The sequence below is a fragment of the Lissotriton helveticus genome, chromosome 3_2 (assembly GCF_964261635.1).
Source record: "Lissotriton helveticus chromosome 3_2, aLisHel1.1, whole genome shotgun sequence".
In the NCBI taxonomy this organism is placed as follows: Eukaryota; Metazoa; Chordata; class Amphibia; order Caudata; family Salamandridae; genus Lissotriton; species Lissotriton helveticus.
In genome coordinates, this window is record NC_136062.1 from 346,448,977 (window position 1) to 346,463,896 (window position 14,920).

Consider the following 14,920-nt stretch of genomic DNA (forward strand, 5'->3'; position numbering starts at 1 on the left):
GTTGTAGTGCAGAATGTTAGTGCAGAGTGCAGAGTAATATTGCTGAGTGGTAGTGCAGAGTAATAGTGCAGACTGAGAGTGCAAGTGGTAGTGCAGAGTGCAAAGTAAGTGAGCGAGTGATAATGCACAGTGTAGATTGGTAGTTCAACATGCATATTAATACTACAGAGTGCAGATTAGTACCACAGAGTGCAAATTAGTACTGTAGAGTGCAGATTTATAGTGCAAATTGTAGATTGTTAATGCATAGTGCAGATTAATGGTGCAAAGTGCATAATAATATGTAGAAAGTAGAATGTTGTGCAGAGTGGTAATGCAAATCATTATTACAAAATAGTAGTGCAGAGTTGTAATCAAGTGTATTGTTTCCTTCTATGCGACACCCATGCCTCCCTACTACAAAGCAATGCACAATGCAACTTAGTAATGTGAAGTGGAAAGCACACAGTCCTAATGCAGAGTTGTAATGCAGACTGGTATTACAGACTAGTAGTAGAGGCTGTTAGTGCAGACTGTTAGCGCAGACCGTTAATGCAGAGTGGTAATACAAACTAATGGTGCAGAGTGGTAGTGCAGAGTGGTAGTGCAGAGTGATAGTACAGAGTAGTAGTGCTGAGTGGTATTGCAGACTGGTAGTGCAGAGTGGTAATCCAGAGTGGTAGTGCAAAGTTGTAGTGGAGTGTTCGTTTTGCTTTTATGTGACACTGATGCCCTCCTACTGGAATGAAATGCACAGTTGCACTTGGTAATACATAGTGCAAAGTGCAAGTTAGTAGTGTAGATTGGTAATGCAGAGTAGTAGCGCAGACTGGTAGCGCAAACTAGTAGCGTAGACTGGTAGCACAGACTGGTAGTGCAGACTGTTAGTGCAGACTAGTAGCCAAGTAATAGTGCAGCGTTGTAGTGCAGAGTAGTATTGTACAGTGCATAGGGGTAATGCAGAATGCAGAGTGGTACTGCAAAGTAGTAACACAGAGTAATATCACAATGTTTAGAGCTTAATAAAAGCTCCCTCAGCTTTGGAGATGGTGTGAAGCAGCAATAGTTTCAGTGTAAATGTAAACCGGAAAATGCAATATTAAGAAGTTGGTGGCAACTCAGACTCAAAAGCATAGAAATCTGTGTGTAGTTAAGAAAAGTATGGCAATGCATTGCTTAGAGACAGCAATCCTAGGACTAGTAAGAGAATAAGAAGGCCCAGGTGCAAAACGCATTTTTAAACAGGGCAGAAAACATAGTTAGCTTTACATTTTAGACCAAAAAGCAACCCTGGTATTTATTGCAAAGTTCCTGATGTTTGGGGATAATGTGGAGCAACAGAGCTGCAAGCATACCCACAAAATGTAATTTGCCGAAATAATTTTAAACTGTGTAGGAGAAATTTAATGAGAAATATAGAGTAGCTACATACTTCGCATTATTACATAAAGCAATGCTTTTTGTAATACGAAAGCCGAAAAAGGCAACGTGTGACAATTCCAAAACAGAAAGCAGACATGGCGCCTGGAAAGCGTCTTTTTAAGTACCATTGTGAAACAAATGAAACGATGTGCATACTTTAACAGTAATTATGAAAGGATGGCACTTCTCTATACGATTTTAACCTCACGCTGGTTTTAACCAGACTTGCAAATCACTGCCCATGCAAAAAGTTATAATGGCGCCAACAACATGCAAAACACGATTAGACGCTTGTTGTCCAACACTTGCAAATGACTCTACAGGAAACCTCTAACACGGCGCCAACTACAATAAAAGCCTTCCTAAAAAACACTCTGCAGAAAACGCCTACTATGGCGCCATAGACAACAAAAGCATTGCAAATTACTTTGCTTAAAACTCCTAATACTGTCTGAACACTAGCAAAGCACTATTAAACACATAGGCTTACTCCAAAATGACTGCTGAAGCGAGCTTTTGGAAAATGCACCAGGACGTAAAATGTATCAAATCTGTAATGACTGCTGAAGCGCCCGGTCTTGTGGACGCACACAGTAAAATGTATCAAATGTGTAATCACTGCTGAAGCGCGCGGTCTTGTGCGCGTGGCCAACGGAAATCGCCTCCTTGAAGAGGCAAAGCGCGTGACAGAGACTGTCTCCTGGGAAACATGGTCCGTGACATTAGTTCTCGGCGAGTACAGCGCTGACGCGCTGTATCGCTACGAGACCTAAAAATTGAATGTGTCTTTGTGTAAGGAAACTGGTGCTCATGTAAAGCGTTCTGAAACCTAGTCGAGTTTGCGCTATGTAAAAAAACCCAGCAAAAAACACCTTTATGCCTCTAACAAAACGCAAGTGCTTTATCGCTTACATGTGCTGACGCTTGATTTCAACTTTCTAACACTGCTGTGTGCGTGTGTGTGTGTATATATATATATATATATGTGTGTATATTTGTATATAAATATATATTTGTATATAAATATATATATATATATATATATATATATACATATATATATATATATATATATATATATATATATATATATATATATATATATATATATGTTCAGCAAATGAGCCCTCATGCTCAAGGAGGCACACATCACTCTCCCCACCTCCGGTGTATAAGCCTCGCTGTTACACGCAAATCCTTCCTTCAAATCATTATTTCACATGTCGACGCGTTTCAAGGCAGGTACGCCCCTTCATCTGGACTCAGCACAGGCAAGAAATGAAAGGCCACCACTCGTCCCATTGTATGATTTTATTCATTGAAAAACGCCCTGAGTGGGCGTGGCATCCTCGTGGCTATCAGCAGCATGCTGGTCTATGAAGTCCCAGGAGAGGTGAGTTTTATTTAATGTCCTTAAGTAGGTTCAATTTTGCCTGTTTGGTTAGCTGCATTAGAATTCCTTTAGTAGGACAGAAGCTTGGTTTGCGTGTGAAATCACCCTGGGAGAGCGCGCCCAACAAAAGAATCAGTTCCTTTCATCTGCCCTTCGCGCTCCGCTGCATGTGCAGCCTGAACTGAAAGTGGTGCTCTCCTCTGCGGCCAAGGGCAGCCGCGTATTTAAATGAAATGAAAGGCTCACCACTCGCGCTCTCCCAGGGTGATTTCACACGCAAACCAAGCTTCTGTCCTACTAAAGGAATTCTAACGCAGCTAACCAAACAGGCAAAATTGAACCTACGTAAGGACATTAAATAAAACTCACCTCTCCTGGGACTTCATAGACCAGCATGCTGCTGGTAGCCACGAGGATGCCACGCCCACTCAGGGCGTTTATCACTGAATAAAATCGTACAATGGAACGAGTGGTGAGCCTTTCATTTCTTGCCTGTGCTGAGTCCAGATGAAGGGGCGTACCTGCCTTGAAACGCGTCGAAATGTGAAATAATGATTTGAAGGAAGGATTTGCGTGTAACAGCGAGGCTTATACACCGGAGGTGGGGAGAGTGATGTGTGCCTCCTTGAGCATGAGGGCTCATTTGCTGAACATTTAAATACGCGAATGCCCTTGGCCGCGGAGGAGAACACCACTTTCGGTTCAGGCTGTACATGCAGCGGAGCGCGAAGGGCAGATGAAAGGAACTGATTCTTTTGTTGGGCGCGCTCTCCCAGGGTGATTTCACACGCAAATCAAGCTTCTGTCCTACTAAAGGAATTCTAACGCAGCTAACCAAACAGGCAAAATTGAACCTACGTAAGGACATTAAATAAAACTCACCTCTCCTGGGACTTCATAGTCCAGCATGCTGCTGGTAGCCACGAGGATGCCACGCCCACTCAGGGCGTTTTTCACTGAATAAAATCGTACAATGGAACGAGTGGTGAGCCTTTCATTTCTTGCCTGTGCTGAGTCCAGATGAAGGGGCGTACCTGCCTTGAAACGCGTCGACATGTGAAATAATGATTTGAAGGAAGGATTTGCGTGTAACAGCGAGGCTTATACACCGGAGCTGGGGAGAGGGATGTGTGCCTCCTTGAGCATGAGGGCTCATTTGCTGAACATATATACATATATATTTACACACACACATTACGATGGCACCTGGTAAGAATTATATTTAAGGCTCCCTCTGTATGGTATTTAATGTGTTAATATTTTCGTCTACCCATTATATTGTTTGCCATCTTATCAGCATATCCCTGTCGGGGTTAGCACTATATACTATATGAGCAGGAGCAGATCCACATAGCCCTTGTGGATCTGGTGGGACCAAACAGTAATTTGAATCAACACCAATTTACCAATGAGTTGTAGTTGCAATAATAATTTAAGTTGCTGGTATACATAATGCATATCACAAATCAAAGACCGAAGGAAGGTTAGCACACTGTGTCACATATATATGGTAAATCTTATCACGTAATGTTTCATGATGATTCAGAAACGACAGCAGTGCTTTCACATAAACAAGTAAACCCGCACAGCGATGGTGATGAAAAAAAACAAGGAGCAACCCCAAAGTGCATGAGAACTAAAAAGAGCGATAGACTCAGATTTTAGACGCAGAACATGAAGCTTTAAATGTCCATGGTGGAGAGACACACTGCTCAATTGAAACTTTTAGGGCCCTGGCTGTGGACAGCATTTCAGACATCGAGGGATTTAGTGGTCATCATCAGGACGAGAACATTATTAGGGGAATTGTACTCATTCGGTCTCTTTCCTCCAAATAATTTCAAACTGAATTTGGATAGGGGATGGGAAGCAACGCTATTTCTGGATGAGGTGAACTGGGCACGTCTGTGTCTGAGGCATGTGCCTGGGAAAAAAACACATCGATGTGGGAGCGAGTATTCAGCCCAATCACTATACACAAGACGACGCTAAAAAAATCAAAGCATTCTCCACACCTACAGCCATGTGTGCAATCCTGGAAAGTAAAAGTAGTTACCAGAAATTTCCTTAGACATTACTGCGATTCTAGGTCAATCCCCCAGATCTCCTTACCCAGAAATTGTGTTGCATCACCTACCCAGGTGATTTATATCAGCTGCTGCTTTAATTATCATTTAAGCTACGCCGCATCAGATGTAGCACTTTAGGCAGCCAACTATAATACAAAAATACAATCATATGAACTATTATTATTACTCTATCCATCCAGGAGCACATCTGCATTAGTTTTAGAAAACCTCATCCCTTCTTCGCCCTCATGCTGTCGATCCACACCAGTGTTGGCCTTAGAGGCATCAATAAGAGCGTAAGGATTCACTCAAAACAAGCACACATTTCTATACTTTTCTCTTTTTAATATAAATATGCAGAGGAAAAACCTTCTTTTGTGTGTGCATTTATCTGTAAAATCAGTAAAAACTGAAAACCTGGAGCCTTAATACTAATAATACAAAAAAATATAATATTTTCCTTGTTTTATCAAAGCATGTTTTTGTCATGTTTTATTCAGCCAATAGGACACTTATTCCTTACACCATCGAGTAAAGACACAGGGTTTGGACATCTTAGCAAGGCTTAACAGCTGCCATGGGACATAGTAAGCTCAACATTAGCATGACATATATTGGTTTCATAACGTGGGGGATTCCAAGTACTTAAAGTGAAAGAAAAACTGACTCTGTAAGCTCTGCTGAGAGGAACCAAAAGGAGTAACTATAGATTTCAACTCAACAAAATGCAAGGGTTAGCAGTTAACAAATTACATATCCTTTAACTTAAATGATAGGAAGCAACAGCATGCGACTTTCGTCTATAAATATTCCCAGGAAGTGATCACCTAATCTTAACCCAATAACATCATAATGATTGACTTGGCTGAATTTCCATAACAGCAATATAATTGCTATAACAACATAACACAGATAAACATCTAATTTAGATGCCACCTGCATTTCAAATTAGGGTGCTCACATGATAAACCACAGGAACTGTCATCATTCGGTCATATAGGATGCTCAGGCGGAGAGTGGTGTTACTGTATGATTATGTAGTATACTTGTAGTTCAAAATACAATGTGATGGGGCACAGTCCTGGGAGGGATTTCTCCAAACACAATTGGGGAATGAACAGTCCTAGCGGTGCCAGTTGCCTCACCGTACACCTGGGTGGTTCCTTTTCTCCAGGGATTCCTGGTCCTGGGCAGTCGTCTCCTGCTTCCTCTTGTCCTGTCAGAAGAAGGGGGTTGACATATGTCCCTCAAACAGTAGCGGCCCGTGGTGGGAATTCCGTGGGGGGTGAGGCGGGGTGGGGGAGGGGCAGGATGGGGGGTAGTGAACTCAGGCTCACGGCCGACTGGCGTAATGTAAGTGGATTGACAAATAGAGAGAGAGGGAACAGGCATAGGCATGAGATCTGTGGGGTATCGTGATGAACCAGAAGAGCCCAGACAGGCCCTGATAGGCCAGTTTAGTAGCCCGGGGGCGGGGACAGTTATATGGGATGTGGCCATGACAACTGTAGCTTTCATACTAAGCTGGAACTGGCTCTTATCAATATCTACTCCTGCCCTGTCAGTGTGTGCAATGAATCCCCAATCTTTGACCAACTTAGCTCTTTTATCTCTACTGTCCCCCCTAACACTTGGGTGATACTGGGGGGAGATTTTTATTGTCAATATGAGTAGCTCTTTTATCTCTACTGTCCCCCCTAACACTTGGGTGATACTGGGGGGAGATTTTTATTGTCATACTTAGAAGACTGCATGAGAGTCATTTTGCCCAGGTAAGGTGTGGGAAAAGAGGCGACCTGACCTCACGATTTCCAGTTGGCAGAGGAGTAAGACATGGCTGTGTGCTCACACCGACCCTGTTTTGCCTCTTTGTCAACACACTGATTGCCCAACTCGCTGAGGTCAGGGACAATGATGCCGCCAAACTGGCAGGCACTAAGGTTCCAGCAATGATGTTTGCTGATGACGCCCTCCTAATGTCAAAATCGCCTGTGGGCATCCAGAGGGTTTTGGATAGCTTTGTCTTTTTTTGTAAGATCAGGGGGTTTGAGATTAATACTCAGAAGACAAAGTTCATGGTCTTCAATCCGCCTAAGACATTGCGTCCAAACTCTATTTCAGAGGGCATCAGGCTGGACAGGGTGGCTACATTTGAATATCTAGGGTTCCCCTTGACAGAAAACATGGAGTGGGGCCCACAACTTGCCAAAGCTAAACTTAAGCTAGTGCAGACTACTTGAGGCATTATTAAACTATTGAAAAACTCATCCTACAAACCAGCCGGGCCTGTAGTGGAGATTCACAATGTGCAAGCCAGGGGTGCGGCAATGTATGGAGCAGAACTATGGGGGCACTGTAACTGTGGAGACGTGAGTATAGTAGAAAACAGCTTCATGAGACAGATTCTAGGTCTCCTTCCAGTACCTCCCTCATCCCTTTACAGCTGGATTCAGGAATCAGACCCATTGGGAAGCCCCGCGAGTCAGGAGTCCGGCGCCGGTAGTGATGCGGAGCTCCCCTGAGAGAGAGAGAGACCCGTGGTGGTGGCTGCCGGCAGAGAGGAGTCCCGGCTCCCAGGAGGGGGGCCCGGGTGAAGAGGAAGGCAGATCCAGCCCGAGGTTGCCGGAGAGTGGGTAAGTGACCGCTCTTCATGTGGACGGCTCAGTATGAGGAATCTGAGCGGCCCTGTCTGGCAACGGGCTGCTCCAACGCTTGTGGGTCATAGTTTCTTTTAGGAGCCAGTGCGCTCCAAAAAGGGCCCAATAGTTTAGAGGACCGGAGAGGGCTACCCTGAGGGCCACAGTGTTTGGGGACATGATTTCAGATAAGCCCTAGTGAGGCCCCGTAGGCAGAGATGTGCCAGTGCCCCTTTTTCGTGATACTCAACTGCAACAGTTTTACATTTATTCTGAGGGCACATTGAGAGCCCAGGCCCTAATTTGTTATTTACAGCTGCCCCGTCTTGCTAGAGGGCAGCTGCCACATTCTTGGGGGCATGTTGTTTGAAGAGCCCGTGTGCTCTAGCGAGGGGGGCCCTTGTGAGTTAAAAGCCATTTCCCTATTCCCAGCTGCGCCGCACCAGCGCGGGCATCTGCAATGTTGGCGAATTGCTCCAGAAGGCACAGAGGTGCCAGGCCTCATTTCAATATTCCCAGCTGCACAGCCCAGCAAATAGTGGGCAGCTGCAGCGTTTAGGTTATTCTTTCTTTGGGGGCATGTTTAAAGTTAGAAGTGAGATGCACTCCTGTGCCCCATACTTTCCCAGCTGCTCAGCAATTAGTGCCAGCTGCAGCGTTTAGGTCTGCGCAATTGCGCACCCATGGATTCAGCTGCTAGGCAGCAGCCCTTGCTTTTGGACATAGGGTATTTAAGCCAAGGGGACTATTAGGTTTATAGGGCGCCAGGCCCTAATGTGATTTATATAGGTGCGCAGGCAATGTAATTTATATGCTATGATTTATGCACCATGATTTATATGTGGCGCCCCTGGCGAGACTATTGAGAACACTGGGATTCATCCCCATATCTTATCCGGATGATACCCAGTTACTCCTGCCTCTAGACAAATCTGACCCTAATTGCCAAACCATCTTTCGCAATGGTATGACATCTATAGCACAGTGGATGAAAGATAACTATCTCCAGTTGAATGCCACCAAATCAGAGATAATGCTTTTTGGAGAGGCTGCTTTGATTTGGTCACCCACTTGGTGGCCAGAAGAACTGGGCCCCACGCCCGCCCCTGAATCAGTAGTGAAAAATATTGGAGTTCGCCTTGACCATAAACTTACTTTGAGAGATAATGTCTCCACGACTGTCGGAGCCTGCTTTCATGTTTTCAGAATGCTCAGAAGAGTATTTCCTTTTTTACCCTTGTCTGCTAGGAAAACCTTAATACAGGCACTAATTCTTAGTCGCCTGGACTATTGCAACGCGCTCCTTATATCAGCATCTGAAAAAGACATCAATAGACTGCAGGTAGTCCAAAATACTGCTGCTCGCCTCGTGGCTGAGGTCCCACGCAGAACTGCCTCTCTCCCTCTGCTTAAGAAACTACACTGGCTGCCTATACGTAAAAGGATCCATTTTAAAATCTGTTGCATGGCTATTAAAGCTGTTCACAAACTGGGTCCTAGCTACTTGAATAAGACATTTGTAAACTATGTTCTCAGTAGATCGCTCCGTTCTGGAGATAAGGCTCTGATTATGGTTCCACGTATTAGCAAATCCGCGGCCATCTTGCGTAAGGCAAGAGGCTAGTAGGCGGTCCTCCGCTCAGCGTAATAGTACTTTAGGATGGATGGATCGACGCGCAGCGGGCGCGTCGTAGGCGCGCCGGAGGTGCGCCAGAGGTAAGCCCGTTTGCGCCCGTTCGCGCAACGGACGCGCTTAGGGCCGCTACCTCTGGCCCCTCTGGCTCCCACCGTATCATCTATTCCCGGCCTGAACTACTTAGGCTCAGACCCTGCCAGAACGGGGCCAGACCACCAACTACCAAGCGTATCTCCTGTGGACTGCTTAATGTTAGATCTCTCTGTAAGCACCACACGGAAATCGCCTTCCTCATTGAGTCTGAAAATCTCGATGTCCTCTTTCTTACAGAAACGTGGACTCGGGAGGACTGTGAGGTGGAGCTGGGCCTAGCCTGTCCTTCAGGCTATAAAATCAGTCACACTCCTCGTCCGGTCAATCGAGGAGGAGGAATCGGATTTATCTACAAAGATTCGCTTACATTCTCCCAGCTAAAGATTCGTGAGGTATCAGGTTTCGAGCTGATGGGCTTTACAGTTAAACAGCAGGAGCTGAAACTGTGCTCAGGTGTTCTTTGTTATCGTCCCCCAGGACCAGCACCAACCATAGCTCTTCTTATTGACTTGATCTACGAACTATCCAGTTCCCACTCCAAGTTACTGATTCTTGGTGATTTTAATCTGTGGGCCGGCGGCTCAAGGGATAATGTATTTTTTTCCCTCAGCCAAGCCTGCATGGATATTAAGATGGAACAGCTGGTGAATGCCACCACGCATCGTAAGGGTCATATCCTGGACTTAATATTCGTGGATCCATTATGGGTCTCGATAGAGGATATTAAGTGCCAGTATTGGACAGACCACTTCTTGATCATGTTTTCTCTTTGGCTGGAGGACCACACCTCACGGGAGGCTGGACTACCCCAAGCCAAACTAGAGAGACCTTGGTCCCGAATTCTTAAAACCTCCCCTCTGCCGCACATTTTAGACAAGGACTTTAAGCTTGGCAATACAGCCGAGGAGAGCTACGCTCGCTTTTGCCATTCTATCTCGAGTTCACTGGACAAGCTGGCACCCCTTCGGAAGTCACGGGGTAGGGTGAACCGAGCTAGCCCTTGGTATACGAGCGAACTTCGTCAGCTCAAACTCGACTGCAAACGTGCAGAAAGGGCGTGGAGGAAACAATACTCAGATTCGGAGAAAATTGTGTTCCGGTCTGCCATACAAAATTACAAGGCTCAGATCAAGTTGGCTAAAGCGTCCTATCTTGAAGCCACCTTGACTCACGCCCCTAACAAGGCACAGGCCCTCTTTAAAATTGTCAGAGACCTTGCCCATCCCACGTGTGTGGCCAGTTCTGTCCCTTCATCGCAAGCTCTCTGTGATTCTATTGCCGAGGCCTTTGAGGAGAAAATCCGCAGAATCCTGGAGGGTCTGCAGGACCCAGTCAATTCTCCTACTGGTTCGGGAGCTCTGGAGGCGATGGCCAGTCGACCCCTGCAGGGGGTTTTTCACCCCTATTCAGAAGCTCCGGCCTCACCTGCCAGTCGACCCCGACCAGAGGATCAGGCTCACAACTTGGGAGCTCCGGCTACTGAGGCCAGTCGACCCCAGTTGAGTAGCTCTTCCATCTTCCCCGTGGATCAGGCCCTCAGTTTGGGTGCTCCGGCGATGGAGGCCAGTCGACCCCAGCTGAGCAGCTTCTCCTCGTCTTTCTCGGACCAGGCCCTCAGTCTGGGAGCTCCGGCAAGTGAGGCCAGTCGACCCCAGCTGAGTAGCTCTCCCCCGCCCCCCTCGGTCCGAGCCCTTAGTCTGGGACCTCCGGCGACTAAGGCCAGTCGACCCCAGCTGAGTAGTTCTCCCCTGCCTCCTGCGGACCAGATTCTCAGTCTGGGAGCTCCGGCAAGAGAGGCCAGTCGACCCCGGCTGAGTAGTCTTCCCCTGCCCTCCTTGGACCAGGCTCTCAGCTTGGGAGCTCCGGCGACTGAGGCCAGTCGACCCCAGCTGAGTAGCTCTCCCCCGTCTTCCTTGGTCCGGGCACTCAGTCTGGGAGCTCCGGCGCTTGAGGCCAGTCGACCCCGGCTGAGTAGTCTTCCCCTGCCCTCCTTGAACCAGGCTCTCAGCTTGGGAGCTCCGGCGACTGAGGCCAGTCGACCCCAACTGAGTAGCTTTCCTCTGCCTTCCTTGGAGGAGTTTAGCAGCCTAGCCCTTACGATCTCATCTGGTTCGCCTCTTGACCCTCTTCCGCCAAAACTTTGGAGGCTGTTTCAGGAGGAACTTTTCCAGCCTCTACACTCCATCTGTTGCCAGTCATTTGAAACAGGGACTGTACCGGGTTGTTGGAAGAAGGCAGTGGTATCTCCGCTTCTAAAAAAACCTACGCTGGACCCTGCCTGTCTCTCCAATTACCGGCCAATCTCTCTGCTTCCTTTTCCAGTTAAAATCATGGAAAAGTTGGTTACCCGCACTCTATCCGGCTTCCTGGAAGGAAACACCTGGCTGGATGAGACGCAATTTGGCTTCCGCCCAGCTCATGGGACGGAATCCGCGTTAGTGACTGTGTTAGACAATCTGCGGGCGCGAGTCGACAGTGGTCGGGCAGCCTTTTTGGTGCTGCTCGACATGTCGGCCGCGTTCGACACGGTCAGCCACCCAACCTTGATAGCGAGGCTGGAAGAGTGTGGAGTTAAAGACAAGGCTAGGGACTGGTTAATTTCCTACTTGGATAATCGTCAACAACGTGTGTCGCTCCCTCCCTTCAGCTCAGAGGAGCGGAGAGTAGGACAAGGAGTACCGCAGGGCTCAGCCATCAGCCCTATACTCTTTAATATTTACCTCCGCCCTCTAGTCCAGCTTATTAAATCTTTTGGGATCTCTGCATTTAATTATGCAGATGACACCCAGCTGGTCTTTTCTCTGGAGGGACAGGATGCGGTCCCACTGGAGACTTTCCACCGATGCATGCAGGCCACAGCGGACTGGCTCCGCTTGAACTCGTTACAGTTCAACGGTACTAAAACTGAGGTTCTGCATTGTTCCAGTGACCGTATCCCTAGGGACCTCCCTGACGACTTCTGGCCCCCGTCCTTCTCTGAGACGGTGTCAGCCACACACTCTGCGCGTAATCTGGGGGTCACTTTTGGGCCTAATTTACAGCTGGATCTGCACGTAAATAAGACCACGTCCACGTGCATGATGCTTATCCGGATGCTGCGTAAGGTCCTACCTCTCCTTCCTGAGCAAGCCAGATCCGAAGTAGTGCGGAGCACTATCTTAAGTCGACTCGATTACTGCAACGCACTACTATTGGATGCCCCTGTAACACTACTGGGCAAGCTCCAAAGGGTACAGAATTTGGCTGCCAAACTCGCTCTTTCCCGCCCCTACTACAGCTCGTCTACAGCAGCTCTACAGGAACTCCATTGGCTGCCGATTCACCTTCGCGTCCGCTACAAAGCCGCATGCATAGTGTTCAGAGCTATTCACGGCTTGGGACCAATCCCGCTGCGGAAAATGTTTTCTTGGTATCTTCCATCTCGAGCCTTACGCTCTTCGTCATCTAAGCTGTTAGTAGTTCCGCGCTTCCAGAGAGTGAGGATGGGTGGCCGATCATTTAGAGTAGCGGCGGCCAAACTCTGGAACTCTTTGCCACTATCCCTTAGGAGCCTTGAGTCTCTTCCAGCCTTTAGAAAGGCGTTGAAAACCTTCCTCTTCCCGAGGATAGGCTAGTTGCTGAAGTCGTTGTTAGATCAGGGTTCAAAGCGCCAGGATGCCCTTGGTGGTGACAGGCTGCGCTCTAGAAGTATACCACAATACAATACAATACAAATCACGACAAGGAGGCAAAGCCTTTTCCCATCTTGGCACCCAGCTTTGGAACAGTCTACATATCTGCCTGCGACAGTGTCCTGACCTCCTGTAATTCAGAAGATAACTGAAAACTCTTCTCTTCTGATCTGTCTGATGGAGTGTCATTGAGTCCTAGCACAGATATACCCTTATAGGGTGAGTCATGCGCTCTATAAATCCCTAAATAAATAAAATAAATAAATAAAATACCTCTAAATATGTTTTTATGATTATGAGGTTTTACATACTGTGTTATGTTTTAGTTTATTCCCTGCTGTGGTTTAGGTATGAGTTATTCCCTACTGCGGTTTATGTTAGTAAGTTTATTTCCTAATGTGAGTTATGTTTAGGAGGTTATGGTCTAATATGTTTAGGCTTATGAGGTTGGTGCAGAATATATTTCTCGCCTAATGTGATACTGTACATGATATGATTCATGTTACAGGTTGATGCTGAATATAGTGTTTGCCAGTAATTACTGGCTGTGGTCTACGTTTATGACATGTTCTTACTTTGACTATTTTTTACCAAGTTTTGATTCTCACAGTGGTCCATGTGGCCCTGTCATGTGCATATAATCCCCTGTAAATATTGCCCAATGCCAGTTGGCACAGTGTATATTGTGTGATTGCCATATAATGTGTTTTATGATAATACAAAGGCTATTTTTATTGATAACCTTGTGTGGAGTTCCTTTTGTGGTGTGCCTAGTATGTTGTTGCTGTGGGTGTTGCGCAAATGCTTTACACATCGCCACCGGGATAAGCCTGACTGCTCGTGCCAAGCTACCAAGGGGGTGAGCAGGGGTTATCTTTGGCGTGTAGCTCCCTTGCCCTGACTAAAGTGGTGGTCACTGCCTGGCTTTGGCGCAAGCCTTAGCCAACCAGAGATTCCATTTCTAACAGAGACTGACAGAGAGAGAGAGAGACTGACTAATTGAGACTGACAGAGAACGAGAGAGACTGACTAACAGAGAGAGAGAGAGACTGACTGACTTAGAGAAACTGACTGACGGAGAGAGAGCGACTGACTGACAGAGAGACTGACTGACTGAGAGAAACTGACTGACTGAGAGAGAGAGAGACTGACTGACAGAGAGAGAGAGAGAGAGACTGAATGACAGATAGAGAGACTGACTGACAGAGATAGAGACTGAATGAATTAAAGAGAGAGAGAGAGAGAATGACTGAGAGAGAGACTGGCTGACTGAGTGAGACTAACTGACAGAGAGAGATAGACTGACTGAGAGAGGTAGACTGGCTGACTGACAGAGAGAGAGAGAGAGAGAGAGAGAGAGAGAGACCCACTGACTTTGAGAGAGAGACTGACTAAGAGAGAGATCATGACTTAGAGAGAGACTGACTGACAGAGATAAGGCGACTGACTAAGATATAGACTGACTGAGAGAGAGAGAGACTGACTGACTGAGCCTGATTGAAAGAGAGACTGACTGACTGAGAGAGACTTAGAGAGAGAGACTGACTGACTGAGAGAAACTGACTGACTGAGAGAGAGAGAGACTGACTGACAGAGAGAGAGAGAGAGAGAGACTGAATGACAGATAGAGAGACTGACTGACAGAGATAGAGACTGAATGAATTAAGGAGAGAGAGAGAGAGAGAATGACTGAGAGAGAGACTGGCTGACTGGGTGAGACTAACTGACAGAGAGAGAGATAGACTGACTGACTGACAGAGAGAGAGAGAGACTGACTGACTTAGAGAGAGAGATGAGATTGAATTGGAGTCATAGAGTGTATGAAGCTATGCAATGCCTCCTTAGATTGCTATTGTCTGCTAATAAAGTGAATTATCAAAATTTGCTTTTTGGCGTTACATCTGCTTTTGAAATACAGCATTGTCACATTTTTTTTTAGAGTTTTATATAGCGCGAACTTGACCCGAATTGGGTATCAGAGCGCTTTACATAGCCCCAGTTGCATTACACGAGGACACATT